General features: G+C 38.9%; 1 pseudogene; it reads right to left on the bottom strand.

Moving 5' to 3' along the window:
- Positions 1–2,157: 2,157 nt before the first annotated feature.
- Positions 2,158–11,390, bottom strand: LOC103002286 (poly(A) polymerase type 3-like; annotated as a pseudogene).
- Positions 11,391–16,201: the final 4,811 nt, after the last annotated feature.

Below are 16,201 nucleotides of genomic sequence, written 5' to 3'. Positions count from 1 at the left end.
GATGGATGAGATATTTTGAGAGTGCTGGCATCTGCAATGAATATATTGCTCTAAAAAGACCAAGTATTCTGGTGAAAGGAGTGAGGCTTCAAGAGTTTCTGCTATGTATTCTTTTAACAAAATTTATCTTTAAACATTTAGATTGCTATTTTAAGCGACTAGATAAATGTTAGAGTGTTTATTGGGTTGGTCTTTTCCCACTATATTGGAACATTACCTCTATTATAGTGGCTTCTTAGCCATCTGGTAATTCTGTTGATGGGAGCTAAAATGGAAAACAGAGGGCACTATTAGCCCACAACTCCAAAACATAACAGTTGTTTGATTTTCCACCAGTCTTGCCAAAAGTAGGCCAATGACAATATTGTTTCTAACCCACATGCCTCCCTCAGGCCAAGTTGGAAACCCATCCCTTGTGGCAGAACAAGTCTGTCACTGATGGAAAAGAATCAGTAAGTTAAAAAATAAAGATCAGGTCCAGGAGTTTTGCCAGCATCAAGAATGTGCTTCATCAATAGGACAGGGTATAGGATAATGATCATTCTAATTTTCTTTGTCTTTTGCTTTGGAACTCTTCACCGTTGTTGAATAAGGACCAAATGAAATGCAATACACTGCTTTATTAGTGTTCTCTTAGCAAGTATATTAATTATTTTTCCTGACAAATGTCTGTGAGGAGCGGTATTAGAGTAGCCTGATTTATGGCTACTTCACTTTGCAAGTCATATGCTCAGGATAGCACAAATAGAGGAATATTTTAAGTGCCAAAAATATGAAATGTTAAACTTATTTCTGAGTGATTTTATTTTTGTTCTTGATTTAGAAGCATTAATATATTTTCTTGACAGCTGAACAGCGAGGGAGATGTTTTGGCTGGTGTAAATACCTATAGGCTGAAGAAGAATGCATTTATCTACTTACTGAGTTTGGGCATATTGTTGAGTTGAGAAATTTTAGATAAGGCAACCTCTTTACCTAATCAAGCACTGGAGGACAGCAGGACTGGGGAATGGCATTTTATTGTTCTGAGGTGGAAGAGGAGTGCTTTCTTGAGTGGTGAGGGAAAGAATGTGATAATTATTCTCAAATGACTGAAGATTTATCATAGGGAAGAATTCTGTGATGCCCCAGGGGGCAGACTTAGAGCCCTCTCCTTCAATCCCCATATTGGACTGGTCAAAAAGTACTGATGATGATTTTACTTCCTTACCTCTGAAATCTGTTGGTTCATCTCTTCCTCACACGTATCACCTTTGTTTAGACATATTTCCTATTTCAGAAGGAAGGAACAGAGAGAAGGTAGGAGAGGGAAAGGGGAAGAAACAAACCATTTACAGGTCTCTCTATTCTTTCTTATGTTTTCTCCTTTCTCTGGTTCATCCTCAACTTCAGTCAGAGCAATTTTTCAAATCAGAAAATAAACTTACGGTTACCACAGGAAAAAGGGGGGGAGGGATAAATTGGGAGTTTGGGATTGACATATACACACTACTATGTATAAAATAGATAACCAACAAGGACCTACTGTATAGCACAGGGAACTCTGCTCAATATTCTGTAATAACCTAAATAGGAAAAGAATTTGAAAAAGGATAGATATATGTATATGTATAACTTAGTCACTTTGCTGTGCACCTGAAAGTAACACAGCATTGTAAATCAACTATACTCTAATATAAAATAAACATTAAAAAAAATTCTAGGGAATTATACACCACATCTGCTTAAAACAAAGCTGATTAATAAAATTTAAAAAAAGAAAGTCAATCATGCCACTTCCTCATTTAACATTCTTTACTGATTCCCCATAGCCTGGAGTTCAAACTCCTTGTCACGAAGAACAAGTGTTTTCCTAATTTGCCTCTAACAGACTTTTGTCAGTCTTATCTTCGGCTCCACAACCTTTTATTGGGGACATACGGAGCCACTTGAAGTTTCCAAGTATGTTGTGCTCTTTTAGGCTTCCATGCTTGTATTTATACTATTCCTTGGACCTGGAATGTTCTTTTTCTTTTGAGTCCTGTTCACCCTTTCTCTAATACCATGCTCTCTTCGAAGCCTTCTCTGACCACTCCCTTAGCAGAGGTAGTGGCTTCTGCATCCAGTTTCTCAGAGAGCACTTTGTATGTCTGTGTACTGGCGTTTATTATTCCACCATCAGACGTCCTGCCCCTGCTCGCATGACACCGTGAGGTCCCTAGAGGCAGTTGTGTCACTGTCCCCAACCCCCAGTACACTGTGTTTCTGCAACAGAGAAACACTTTGTGTTGAAGCTCTTTACGAGGTGTTGAAGCTCTTTACAGGAGGATTTCATCTCGACATGAGTTAGAACTTTTAAACAATTATAGCTGTTCAAAAATTGAAGAGGCTGCCTGGTACAGAGTAGGTGCTTAACAAATAAGTGGAATATTGAATGAGCTGTAACACTTGAATCTCCTGTCACTAGGAAGTATTCAAGTTGTTTGACAGGCTCATTCAAGCATCATAAGAAGTGCTTCATGATGAATCATTGAAAAATTTTCATCAAGAGTTGATGAAATACAGTTAGGCTGTATTTCACTATATTTTGGGAAGTATCTATCTATCTATCTACACACACATATACATATATATGATTAAAAGCTTCTCTCTATCTACCTAAATGATTAAAATAATACGAAATTTTTTCTACATCATATTTCTTTCTCTTTTTTCCTGCTTGAAGATTTGATTAGGACAGTCAAGTGTGAATATTATTTAAAGTATTTTTCTTTTACTTTCAGCAACTAGGGCTATTCATACCTTCTCAATTTGTTTGCACAAGTCTTCAGGGTAATTCTTGCTGCTATTGATGACTAAAGTACCTATATGATAGGAGTGGATTGAAAAAGTTAATACTTTGAAGGGAAAGGAAAAGCCTCATAGTTCCTCTTCAAAGTTAGAGAAAAAGAAGAGAAATTATGCAAAAAGGGAAATGGCATGTTTCATATTTTAATTTTTAAGACTGACTTGTATATGATAATTTATATCTCTTTGACTATAGCATTTTTATGTAACTTTATTATTTATCCAACTTTTCAAAGTGTCAAAATTTATATAGGAAAGGTACTACCTATTATTATGATGTACCCTTCGGTGTACAATCCTATATAATCCTTGACATGAAGTGATGCTCTTGATATCATTGAGGTAAACAGAATATCCGAAAAGAGAATCTTCCCTGACACAAGGACAGGATAATACCACATGGAGGAAAGAAGGGGGCATAGTTAGGGATGGTATAACAAATAGACAAAAATTACAAAAGTATACATCAACTGTACTCCAATAAAAAAATTTCAGAAGAGCAAAAATATATATAAAAGTCTCAAGCAAGAGAAGTTTATTTCTCCATCATATAAGAGGGTGAAGGTAAGCTGGTGGTCCAGGGAGAGTAGGCAACTCTGCTCAGTGAGGGTATCAGCCAACTAGGTCCTACTTGATGCTTTGCATTCCCGAGGGCAGCAGTTTTCAAATGTTAGCCTGTATCAGACCTGGAGGGCTTTTTAAAACACAGAATGCTGGACCCCAAGACCAGGGTTTCTGATTCAGTATGTCTGGGGTGGGGACTGAGAATCTGCATTTCTACAAAGCTCCCAAATGATACTGATGTTGCTGGTCAGGGGACTAGACTTGAAGAGGCACTGTTCTCGAGTGCTGTCCCCATCCTCCCTAGCCCCCTGGAAAGGAAAAACAGAAAGCAAAAAAGGTATGACCCAGAGGTTACACATATTTCTTCTGCTCAGATTCTTTTAGGCAGAACATAGTCAAATGGCCACATCTACCTCCAAGAGACGTGAAAGTACAATAGCTTCTATTATTAAAGGGAAGAAGAAATCATTCCAATATTGAGTCTTCTGACTTATGAACAAGTTATATTGTCCAGGTTATTTAGGTCTGTGATTCTCTCAGCAATGTCTTGTATTCTTCAGTGAGCAGGTCTTTCACATCTTCTATCATAATTATTTTTAACTGTTTCATATTTTTGATGCTATTGTAAGTGATATTATTTTTAATATTAAAATTTTGAATGTCTGTTGCACATATATAGAAATACAGTTGTCAGTTCTTTCCAAAGAGATCTATAGAATCAATACAAACCCAATCAAAACCCTAGCAGGCTGTGTGTGTGTGATATTGACAAACTGACTCTAAAATTCACATGGAAATGCAAAGGACCTAGAAGAGCCAAAATGACTTTGAAAAAGAAAAACAAAATTAGAAGTCTAATATCACCTAATTTCAAGACTTATAAAGCTACAGTAATCAATAAACTATGGTAATAGCGTAAAGATAGAAAAAAAAGATCAATGAACCAGAAAGGTCCAGAAACAGACTCATACATATATGGACAATTGATTTTTGACAAAGGTGCAGAGAGAATTTGGTGGAGAAAGGACAGTCTTTTCAACAATAGTGCTGGAATAACTGGATATCTATATGCAAAACAAACCAGAACAAACTTCAGTTCAAACCTTATACCATATACAAAAGTTAACTCAAAATCTCAAAATGGATCAGAGACTTAAATGTAAAATCTAAAACTATAAGACATCCAGAAGAAAGCAAAAGTAAAAATCTTTGTGACACTAGGCTAGATAAAGATTTATTAGCTATGACACAAAAAATATGATGTATAAAATAAATATTAATAAATTCAACCTCATCAAAATTAAAAAACTTCTCCTCTCCAAAGGAGAAAAGAATGAGAAGACAAGACACAAGCTGGGAGAAAATATTTGCAAAGCATATAACTGCTAAAGCACTGTATCCACATTATGCAGAAAACTCTCAAGACTCAATAATATGAAAATAACACAGTTAAAAATGGGCAACAAAATTAAACAGACTTAACGCAATAAGCTACATGCATGGCAAATAAATACATGAACAGATCCTTAATATCACTATGTATCAGGAAAATGCAAACTAAAACCACAATGAGATACCACTACACACCTATTAGTTGGCTAAATTAAAAAGACTGGCATATTAAGTGTTGACCAGGATGTGGAGGAGCTAGAACTTTCAAACTATGCTGTTGGGAATGTCAAATGGTAAAGCCACTTTGGAAAAGTTTGGCAGTTTAACTTTCTTAAAAACTTCAACATACACTTACATATGACGCAGCCATTCCACTCTAAGGTATTAACCTAAGAGAAAAGAAGTCATATGTCCATACAAAGAACTTCTACATGCATGTTCACAGCAGCTTTATTTGTAAAAACCCCAAACTGGAAAAGAGCCAAATGTCCTTCAATAGGTGAATGGATAAACAAATCATGGCATATTCATACAATGGAATGTTACTTAAAAATAAAATGGAAGGAACTAATGATCTATACAACAACATGGATATATCCCAAAATTTCTATGAAAGAGTCCAGATATTGAGTACATATTGTACGAGTCCATTTTGATAAAACTTTGAACATGAAAGCTTATCTATATTGACAGAGCAGATCAGGTGTTGCCTGAGAGGGTAGGTGGGATGAGTAAGTGAGAGGAATTAGAAAAGGCACGAGGAAATGTGGGAGTGATAGAAGAATCATAACCTTGAACGTGATAATGGTTTCATGGGTTTATACGTATGTAAAACTTATCACATTGTACACTTACTGTGCTTATTGCATGCTTTTATATCTCAATAAAGTTGCTTTAAAAAAGGAAAAGAGAAAAAAATATAAGGATCAAATAACGTATGAGTTATTGTAGCTTATATTGATTTTTAAAAGATGTACTAGAATTCAATTGAACTAAATGGATGTTTGACTATTTTCAACTATTTTAAAAGTGGTTCATGTACATGAAAGCCTAAGCATGGCTGAGGCTCAAGGGATATTTTAGTTCTGTTGTCTTCATGTTACCAAATAGGGAACACGTATCTAGAGTCAGAGTGATTGACAGGAAGATCTTGGAAGACCAGAATTTTAGTTCTGATTTCTCCAAATGTCCTGGAACTAGCTTATTTCTCTGACCAATCTAATTTTGCCACCTGTAAAATAGACAAAATAATACTTAACTCAGAGGACAGGGTGGAGAAAGGAGACAGAATAGCTAGTAAAAGGGCTGTTAGATTGTTTGAAGTAGGAATAATTACTATCCCTATATATTCTTTTTCCGGACATTCTCCTTAGTTTTTCCACTCCCTGGAAATCTCTTTTGTCATTCAACTTCAGTTGGCATCTTTCCTATTTAAAGCAAAATGTGTTGAGTCGGCAGATTTGACGGACTTCTGAAGCCTCTAGTGACTCGGGGCTGACAAAACTCTTAACTCTTTTTGGCCCAGAAACTGAAGCTCAGGGATTTGTCCTTTTCAAGTTGCTTTGGGGGCAAGTGTGGCTTTTCCCCAAGCTTGGTCTTGCAGGGGCAGCCGACTGAGCGAAGGAGTGAGTCTGCTTTTATGCCCAAGCTGAAGTTTTGAGTAAAACTTAGCTGCTGTAAGAGGATTAGGGGAGGGCTGGAATGCACTCCTTGCCAGATTGAAGTGTTAGCATCTCCCAAAGGTGTCTGTTTGGGGTGAGTCATTTTAGCTGCTTATATCGGTGCTCAGCACAGACCCTTGTACAGATGCTTCAGAGAAACAGCATTGAGGTGTCCACAACTAACACATAAGCATTATCACCAAGCACTAAAGTTATAACGAGCAGCCTGTGAGACCAGATGGGATGTAGAGGATGGGCTTTTGTATAATGCCTTCCCAGTGACAACCTTTCCCTTTCCTGCAGGATAGAGGAGAACTTCAACCAGTGGGGTGCTGGTAAATGCTTAACCACCGGCTCAGGGCGGTGGGGAGAGGACTGATTTGTAGTGTCTTCCAATTTCCATGATTTAAATACTATCGTTATGGTCAATTTCAAGTTTCTAATATATTGTCAACCAGCTCACAAATTCCACTAAGTTTAGATTGGCTCTCAAAAGCCAGCGCAAGCCGGCTCCAACACGCCACTGGATTAAACAAACCAGTGGGCAAGGGCAGCCATAAAGTAAAGCCAGGGTCATTCTCCATATCTCGCCCCTAACTCTACCCCTGGATTAGCAGGTTCTGTAAGAGTTCGTGAATTGCCTAAGGTCCCACCAACACTCAGAGACAGAGATGAGACTTCTTCTAAAAACTAAAGAATGGATAAGATATTGTTTTTTTCCTTCTCATACTTTCTGATTAAACATTAGTGTGTCTTGTACAGTTTGAGTCAAACCTACGAAAATTTCTCAATTATCAGGATCAAAGTTCCCTTTAAGGTAGCTGATTTTTAATTTCTGGGCTGAAATGGTGCCCACAGATGCTGAGAAAGAAGATGCTGTGGTGTTTTCTCTGGAACATTCCCCAAGCATACTAGTTCTCAGTGGAGTCAGAGTGATACATCCCCTGGGGAATGTTTAGGAAATTTGTTGGGAATATTTTGAATTGTCCCAATGATTTAGGTGCTTCAGTGGCTTAAGTGTCACCATAGCATATGGAGAGGCAGAGACACTCAAGATTTTGTAATACCAGGACAGTCTCACGTAAAGAATGGTCCTGTATTCTGTACAACTTCAGATGTTCCCAATAGACATCCATGTAAGTGAAAAACGCTGTTTACAATTTTCTAAGCCTGGAATGGAACACCATTTTACCTATGAACATATAGTAAATTTTTACCATGTAAACATACACAGAATTTTCTAAGAATGCAACTACCATGTAAGTGGAAGGGAAATTATGTCACATTTTGGTTAGAACATTATCAAGCATGACATAATATTACCGAGTTATCTCCCAATTTGGAACAGCGTATCATTGCCCAGAAGATGGCCTAGTGTTTGTAGCTATTGCACATTCAAAGTGATTTAAAGTATACAGGAATAGGGCTTCCCTGGTGGCGCAGTGGTTGAGAGTCTGCCTGCCAGTGCAGGGGACACGGGTTCGAGCCCTGGTCTGGGAGGATCCCACATGCCGCGGAGCAGCTGGGCCCGTGAGCCACAACTACTGAGCCTGCGCGTCTGGAGCCTGTGCTCCGCAACAAGAGAGGCCGCGACAGTGAAAGGCCCGCGCACTGCGATGAAGAGTGGCCCCCGCTCGCCACGATTAGAGAAAGCCCTCGCACAGAAATGAAGACCCAACACAGCCAAAAATAAAATAAATAAATAAAAATTAAAAAAAAAAAGTATACAGGAATAGAGTTGTTTAGCCTTTATTTCAAGATGTCAAATACAAACAAAAGTGTGTTTTAAATCTAAACATTTGTTGTAGATAAGCGCAAACATAGGACTACTTCATTATGTTTTCTGGTGTATTCGTGTTTGAGCATTTCCACCTTGAAAAATATATCATTTCATTATGTTTACTCTGTCCACTATCCAGTCCAGCACCCTAGTCAGGAAACTAGGCAACTCAGCTTCTCTCTCCTTCCCATTCCTTAGATTCATTCACTATGTTCTGTTGATTCCATCTCCTACGTGTCCTCTTCTCCCACTACACTGGAGCTGCCTTAGTTCAGGCGCACACTATTTCCTGTCTAGACCATTCCAAAGTCTACCAATTAAGCTCTCATTGTGCACTCTCCCCACCCCACTCCCGCCAACCCATTCTCTACACAAATGTTAAATGATCTTTCTAAAACACAAATCTGGGAAAGTTACTTCCCTACTGAACATTTCATTGGGTCCTCGCAGAAGAGAGGATAAAACCTAGACTTCTCAGGATGGGGCCATGAGACAGTCTCTGTTGATCTCCGTCTGCTCTCAGATCAGACTTCGGCACAGTGAACCATCCACGCCATTTCATTTCTCTGCGATTTGGACACACTGTTGTATTTGTTAGGAAATCTTTCTCCTCAGTCCTGCCAGCCTGGCAAATTTCATTCATCCTTTAAGACCCAGCCCAATTTCCTCTTCCAAACCTCCCTGACATGATGGCTTCAAGTGATCCTAGTACTCCCCTTTCTTAACGATGTTTAGTGAACTCTATTAGAACAGTCCAGTTACTACCAGGCATGATGCCAGCCCATTGTCCCACTTCCCTGTCCGTATGAGAAGATGATGGCGAGGGAATAAAGACGTCACGATTGTCAAAGTTGACCTGCCAGCTGGATGCGGGCAATTGGAGGCTCCTAGCCCTCTCCCCTGTCTTTGGAATGTACATTTCACCCACCATTTCCACACTAGGAGCTACTTCAAGGACATAGCCTTGAGGGGTAAGATATTGTTGAGACCATCTGGATAGTACATACGTGACTGAACATAATTAAGGCCTCTATATAAATTTTTAAGATTCCCGCCAGCAGGTACAGAGACCTACTCATCTTGTAGTCCCAAGACAAGCCTCCTAAGTAATCTCCCTTGCTGATTACACCTGCCACCTACCAATCTGGAGTGGTTTGCCTGTTTCATTGGTCTCTCCTCTGTGTAGGGGGGCCGATTTTGAATTTCATCCAGGTAACCAACCAAATTCCTGAGGTTGCAAACTAACAGCGATCCTTGGCCTTGAGGGGAGGGCTGTCCTTCCCAGCCCTTGCTTCACCAGGATGCCAAAGCCAGATGAGGAGGCCTTCAAGAGGACTACTTGAAGGATGGGGAGAACTGCATCTTTTTTTTAAAAAATTAATTAATTAATTAATTTTTATTTTTGGCTGCATTGGGTCTTCATTGCTGTGTGTGGGCTTTCTCTAGTTGTGGCGAGCGGGGGCTACTCTTCGTTGCAGTGCGTGGGCTTCTCATTGCGGTGGCTTCTCTTGTTGCGGAGCACGGGCTCTAGGCGTGTGAGCTTCAGTAGTTGTGGCACGTGGGCTCATTAGTTGTGGCGCATGGGCTTAGTTGCTCCACAGCATATGGGCTCTTCCTGGCCCAGGGCACAAACCCATGTCCCCTGCATTGGTAGGTGGATTCTTAACCATTGTGCCACCAGGGAAGTCCGAGAACTGCATCTTGATTCCTGGCTGGATTCTTTTTTTTTTTAAGTATCTTTTTATCATTATTTTTTAAGCACAAATGCCCACACAACTTTTACTTACAAGGTAGTTCTGTATAGACTGAATTAAAAAGTTAGTGACCTTGATATTACAAATTATGTACAATTAAATGTAGTTCACAGGGTACATAATTACACTTCTCACTTCAGAGGGCAATTATAGTTGAGACCGAAAGAAAGTGTAATGTCCACTCATAGGTAACAGGATGGGAAGTCTCCCTGAAGTTTTTGCAGACGATTTTTATTTGTTATTGCACAGTGTGAATTTCTAGGGGAAAAAATAATACACTAACCCTTGGGTCCCATACAGGCAAATTAAGATTGCATTCTTCAGGTTGTTTCAATAGGACTGGCTTTTGCCATTCCCATTTAGAAAATACCAGGAAAAATTTATGTACAGGAGTTGATGCTATTGCATTTGGATAGAGCTGGCAAGTTCTTGCTACTAGCATAGCCCAGGAAACACCACAGAGGAAACCTAATATGTTGGAATAGATGTGGCATTTAGCCCACAGTTTGATAGCTCTCAGGGTTAACCTGAAGTTGTCAATGTTTAGTACTAGAAGTAAAATTTCATCAGTTACCCTGCAACGTTAAGATTGCTTATGTATCTTGCATCTAAATTTTAAAGCAGACTGTCATCTCTTAAGTCCAAGTCTTCTGGAAGAGTCTGCAGTGCTCATCTGGCAAACAAAATATCAATCTCTATCCCATGGAAACACAGCTTGATAACTGATTACAAATGCCTCTTCGACAGCTCTTACATCTTTTACTTCTCCCTGTAATTTCAATTTATCATAGAATGAGGTGAAAAAGTCGCTTCGATCATCATGTCTTGGGGCAACACACAACGCATCAATATCGGTACCTTTCGTAGGTACTCCTCATCTATAAGATCCAAACGTAAAAACTCTTACCAGGTTATTTAATTTTCCCCAAATGAAAATCCTGCGCTGCAGTTCTCTTCCTCTCCCAAAACCCCCAAAGGACTTGAGTGGCAATTAGTTTCTGTGTAAGTAGGCGGTCAGATTCCTTGGGGGTTGCTAAACTGACGGGACAGATGACGCCATGGTGCTTCTGCCGCGGCTGTGCTCGCGATAACCGCGTTGTACGTCGGCCACGTCCGCCCTGGGCGTGGCCACTGAGGCGGGAGGGAGAGGGGGCGGGCCTCAGCGCCGGGTCGACGCCTCAGCGCCGGGTCCACGCCCAGCCCGGCCCCCGCTCCCGCCTCAGGCCCTGCGGCCTTCACTGCTTCGCCTCCTTCCTCTTGGTCCTCACGTGGCGCCCGAGAGCTACCACAGCAACGTTCTAGAACCCTGGCTGGATTCTTGCTGAACTTCAGAATCAGTAAGTCCTCCACGTTACCGATAGAGCCAAGTGCGGTTAAGAGATTTCTTGCCAGAAAAACAGTGATAAATACCATTTCTGCAGAGCTTATCGTATACCAGACCCTGAATATACATTATTTATGACTCCAAAGAACCTTCTGGGATAGGTATTATGTTCTGTTTTGCAGAGACACGCTTTGAGAAGCTAGGTTACTCTTGGTGACTGACTCCTAAGTGGTGAGGTAGATATTCTGTCCTAGGGTGCTCAGCCCATTCACTTTGGATTATCAGGGTCACAGGGTAGCGAGGGTAGGAGAAAGACCTGTTCACTTACTTTTTTTTTTTTTTTTTAACTGAAGTATAGTTGATTTGCAGTGTTGTGTTAGTTTCAGGTGTACAGCAAAGTGATTCAGTTATACATATATGTATATATCTATTTTTTTCAGATCCTTTTCCCTTATAGGTCATTACAAAGCGTTGATTATAGTTCCCCGTGTTATATAGTAGGTCATTGTTGGTTATCTATTTTATATATAGTAGTGTGTTTATGGTAATCCCAAACTCCTAATTTATCCCTCCCCACCTTTCCCCTTTGGTAACCATAAGTTTGTTTTCTATGTCTGTGAGACTTGTTCACTTCTAAAGACACGCCAATCATAGTAAAAGTGAAAAGAATAAAAATGAGACTAAATGGGCAATCCAGAATTATTACTCTTTGCAGTTTTTAATGCCATTATATAACAGGTACAGCAGTATTTCTGTTTCTGTTTTTAGAAAGGACACTAACTTTAAAATAATGTACTGCCAATGTCGATATTTTAGCTTGTTTTAAACCTTTGACTTCTTTCTGGTGTGTTACAAGAATTTAAAATTTCTCCACTTCTAAAACAGAGAATGTCTGTTTTTGAACTAAAAGTCATGTTACTCTTCATTTTTTATAGATTTCAGGGCATATTCACAGATACTTGATAATTTGGTCCCCACAGTCACATTGTGATGGAGAGAAGTGGCTATCAGTATCTTATTTTGCACACGATGAGATACCAGGTGCGATCAGAGATACACAGTGACTCCCTCAGGGTCTCACAGCGGATCCAAAATAGGGTTGAGACTCAGTCTTAACATCTTCCTCCTCAAAATTTTCCCTGTGATGTCTCACCATCCACATATCTTTTCCCTTAAATTTCTTAATTTTTAAATTTCTTAATTTTTATTAAATTTAATAAAAAGCAATATGGAAACATGAAGACAGTTTGTTTTTCTTCACTAAATTTAAATTTAAATTCTTAAATTTCTTAAATACTGAAGAAAAGTACTTCATGTAGCAATTTATCAGGACTTAAAGGCTGGAAGCCGAGGGTATGTACAAGTTATTTCTGAAATTCTCCTTATAAAAAATGATTCTTAATATAGATTACAGTTGCATCACACGGTTGCCATAGCTAAGAGCTATGAGGTTTTCTTATGTTTAAATTTTTGAATAATTAAATGAACAGCAGTAAGTACAATGTAAATTTCTTAAACTTAATTAAAGGATACCCCTATAGAAAGCACTATTGTGAAATGTATGTGGAATGATTAAAGCGTTTAGTACATATAGGGTAATTTTTCCTAGTGCTTAAAAGGTCACTAGAAAGAAAAAAGTGACAAATATGCTGTTTTAAGCTTTTTTTTTTGCCACTTTAAAAATGTCACAGTGAGTGAAAGGAAAAAGCTGCCCGATAGCAGATGAATGGGTATTGACAGCTGCACCAGTGTTAAATGCTGCATGGCAGAAAAATCTAGGGAAAAAAACCAAACTGTATTCACGTTTCCATATTGCTTTTTATTAAATCTCAATAAAGAGACTTTAACTTTGATTGATATCTGAATTTGATAATAAAAAGCATTTGTGAGACAAATCCATGTACACACAGAAAAGATAGGTATATAATATAAGACATTTTAATCATGCACTAAATGTAAAATGATCCTGACAACACATGTGATATTTTATGGTGTCCATATGGTATTGCATATGCAGCTTATAATATACAACTGGTATCTGGATAACATATGATATAGATGTAAAGCACACCCTACAAGCTTAGAATTCTATGGTTACACACACACACGCACACACACACACACACACACACACACACACAGAGGCACAATATTCATGCTTTCTCTGTGCTGAATATACATTATACGTTTAACCCTTGCGCCTGTGTATTCATATTGTGAAGGGCTCGGGTTCCTTTCTAGGGACATGTTAGATTTCTTTTGGCTTGAACAACGCTTTCCCCAGAAACCTGGAAAATTCATCATGTTGGATAGCCAGGTGTTCTCCATTTGCAAATATTATTACCTTGTAGGATTAGAAGAAGGTTTAATTATGAGAGAGGATAAATAAACAATGCAGTAGGCAGAAAGGCCCACCAGGCCCCTTTGTTTGGGGGTATCCTCTAGGAACTCATGGTCTCATAACGCAAGGGGGGGAATTTCTAAGCCAGAGACTACAGGGTCTCTGCCGGAAGACTCTGATGCTCAGTCGGAAGAGGAGCCCAGAGGCCAGTGTCTGTTGCTCTTGATTGTTCTTTAACACGGATATTCCTACAGTGCAGGCCTGACTGATGTTACCCGTAATACCCATCATTCCCAGGATGAGCTCATCTGCCACACCCAATCTTAACCACCACAGGCAAATCCCTTGTGCATCTGTCTCCCCCACTAGACTGGAGCAGAGACCCATCCTTTTCATCCTTGGATCACTGCTACCTAGTACCTTACCTAATAGGTATTCAGTAAATATCGAATGAATGAATGATTGCACCTGTATCTTAACCTGAAGTGGAACACCTTTCTGGAGTTCTTTAGTACTGGGGATAGCTTGTTGTACTTTTGTTGTCTGGATTCACAAATCGATGAAGGCTGTCTGAAAGTTTCCTGAGTTTTCTCACTTTCAGGACCCTCCTTCTGAAGTAATTCTTTCAGACTCTGCTGTCACAGTTTGCTCTGGTAACAGTGAGCCCACAGTTATATCGAAGATGCTATTTCTCCCTGTCTTTGGGGTTTCTGGTTATGCAGAATAAGAAAATGAACTTGAGAAAGAATTACCAGACATCATTTTGGGTTATGTAGTTATAATCCACAAAGAAATTGTGAATAGTGTTAATGGAAAATACCTGGACTTTGGAGTTTAATTTTTTTAACTTTGAAAATATCTTTAGGGAGTATAACCAAATACCAAAAAAATTACATTAACAAAATTACTTTGTTGTATAATTAGAGCATTCTACCAGCATACATAAATTTTGGAAGTGAATGCTGTCAGTTTTTATTTTAAAAAATATATCTTGTGATGGATGAACAATAATCACACCTGGAAACAGTTTTATAAATAAGAAAATTAAATTGTGTGAAATTATATTCAAAGGTGCTAATGAGTGTCAGTATTGCCTAAAAAGAGAAAAGATGATTTTTTAGACCCTCAAAATGTGCTTATGTGTTAACTAGATGTATTTATGTTTCACAGCCAACTATGCTATAGTTTATATGCATAGAAATTGCATTAATGCCTTCTGAGCTGTGGTCATTTATATTATTTCCCGCAGTAACAATGCCTCTAATCCTTATTACCGAAGAATTCCACCCTAGAGTTTATAGGTAGCTTGAGCTATATAAACATGATATAAAACAAACATATGAAACTAAAACTCTGTTAACCTGTTAATGCATACGGGATTAAAACCTATGTTATACCAAACCGTGGTAGTTCATTTTTTTCTCATTGAATCAACTGAGTTTTCAAATGAAGTCAAACAAATAAATACCCTATTATTTAGTTTCCTGTTGACAAAATTATGAGACATATAATGATTTTGAAAAAAATCACCTAGTCCATAGTTTCTCATCCCAGGTTATCCTGCAGACTGGTGGGACACCACAGTTTCCTCACTTGCTGGACCACTTTACTCCATGTTAGTTTACACCCCTTTAAAGATGATCTCCCCTAGGTGTTCTTAGGGAAAAAGTAATGATCAGATTTCTCAGTTGGCTAAAATAATGTAATTGTTTGGTGTTTTCTGATCTCCATTTCTGAGCCAGTAAAGCTAATGTTGATTTCCAAGGGGAATAACAGTTAGGCTGATGATTTTCTCTTCTTCCAGCAGAAGTCGAAGCTCACAACTTTCCTCCTTACACTTCGTCTTCTCTCTGTTGCTCTTGGGAAGGTCTGTAGAGAAATCAGGTGGTTGTAAATAAGTATCTGTCCATGCCATGTTCAGTTGATCCTGCCAGCGGAATGACTGAAAACACATTTCTTGCTAAAAAAGGATTAAAATAGGTTCATTCTTTGTTGAGTATGTGGTGGGAGAGGAGGCTTCTGTGAATCCATCAAGGCTTCTGTGCTACTGAATTGGGCCAGCAGGAGTTGGTTTTGGCCTCCCAAAGAGGCGTGGGTTGGGAGAAGCACATTAGAAGCGCTGGGTGGTTATCCTTGCAGAATATATCACTTAATCTGAGGGTATTTGGGAAGAGTTGGCTATAATTCTGTAAGTTAGAATTTGGCTGAAATACTGGGATCGATACCTCTCTCTTTGATAAAATTACCAGGGGACTGTTAATGATCCCAGGAAGTCTGACCACGAGCCAGACTTATAGAGCATTTATAACTTACTAAAGCTCTGACTACATAAAAGCCATAAGTGAACCATTCTCTATTCAATTGGCTTTGCTTGCCAATCATAATGGCCATTTGGATTGGTGGTACAGTCAGTAGATTCTCTCTTTAATAGGCTTGCATATATCAGATTGACCTTCTTCATGCTGTTGTCTTTAAGCATATGGACACAGTGGCATCAGAGTGAATTTCACTTGTTTAGGTGGATTTTCTAGGTGGCCTAAATTACTTCTGTGAATAAGT

This window comes from Balaenoptera acutorostrata, chromosome 11 (genome assembly GCF_949987535.1).
Source record: "Balaenoptera acutorostrata chromosome 11, mBalAcu1.1, whole genome shotgun sequence".
Lineage (NCBI taxonomy): Eukaryota > Metazoa > Chordata > Mammalia > Artiodactyla > Balaenopteridae > Balaenoptera > Balaenoptera acutorostrata.
This window is presented reverse-complemented; position numbering and strand designations above follow the sequence as displayed.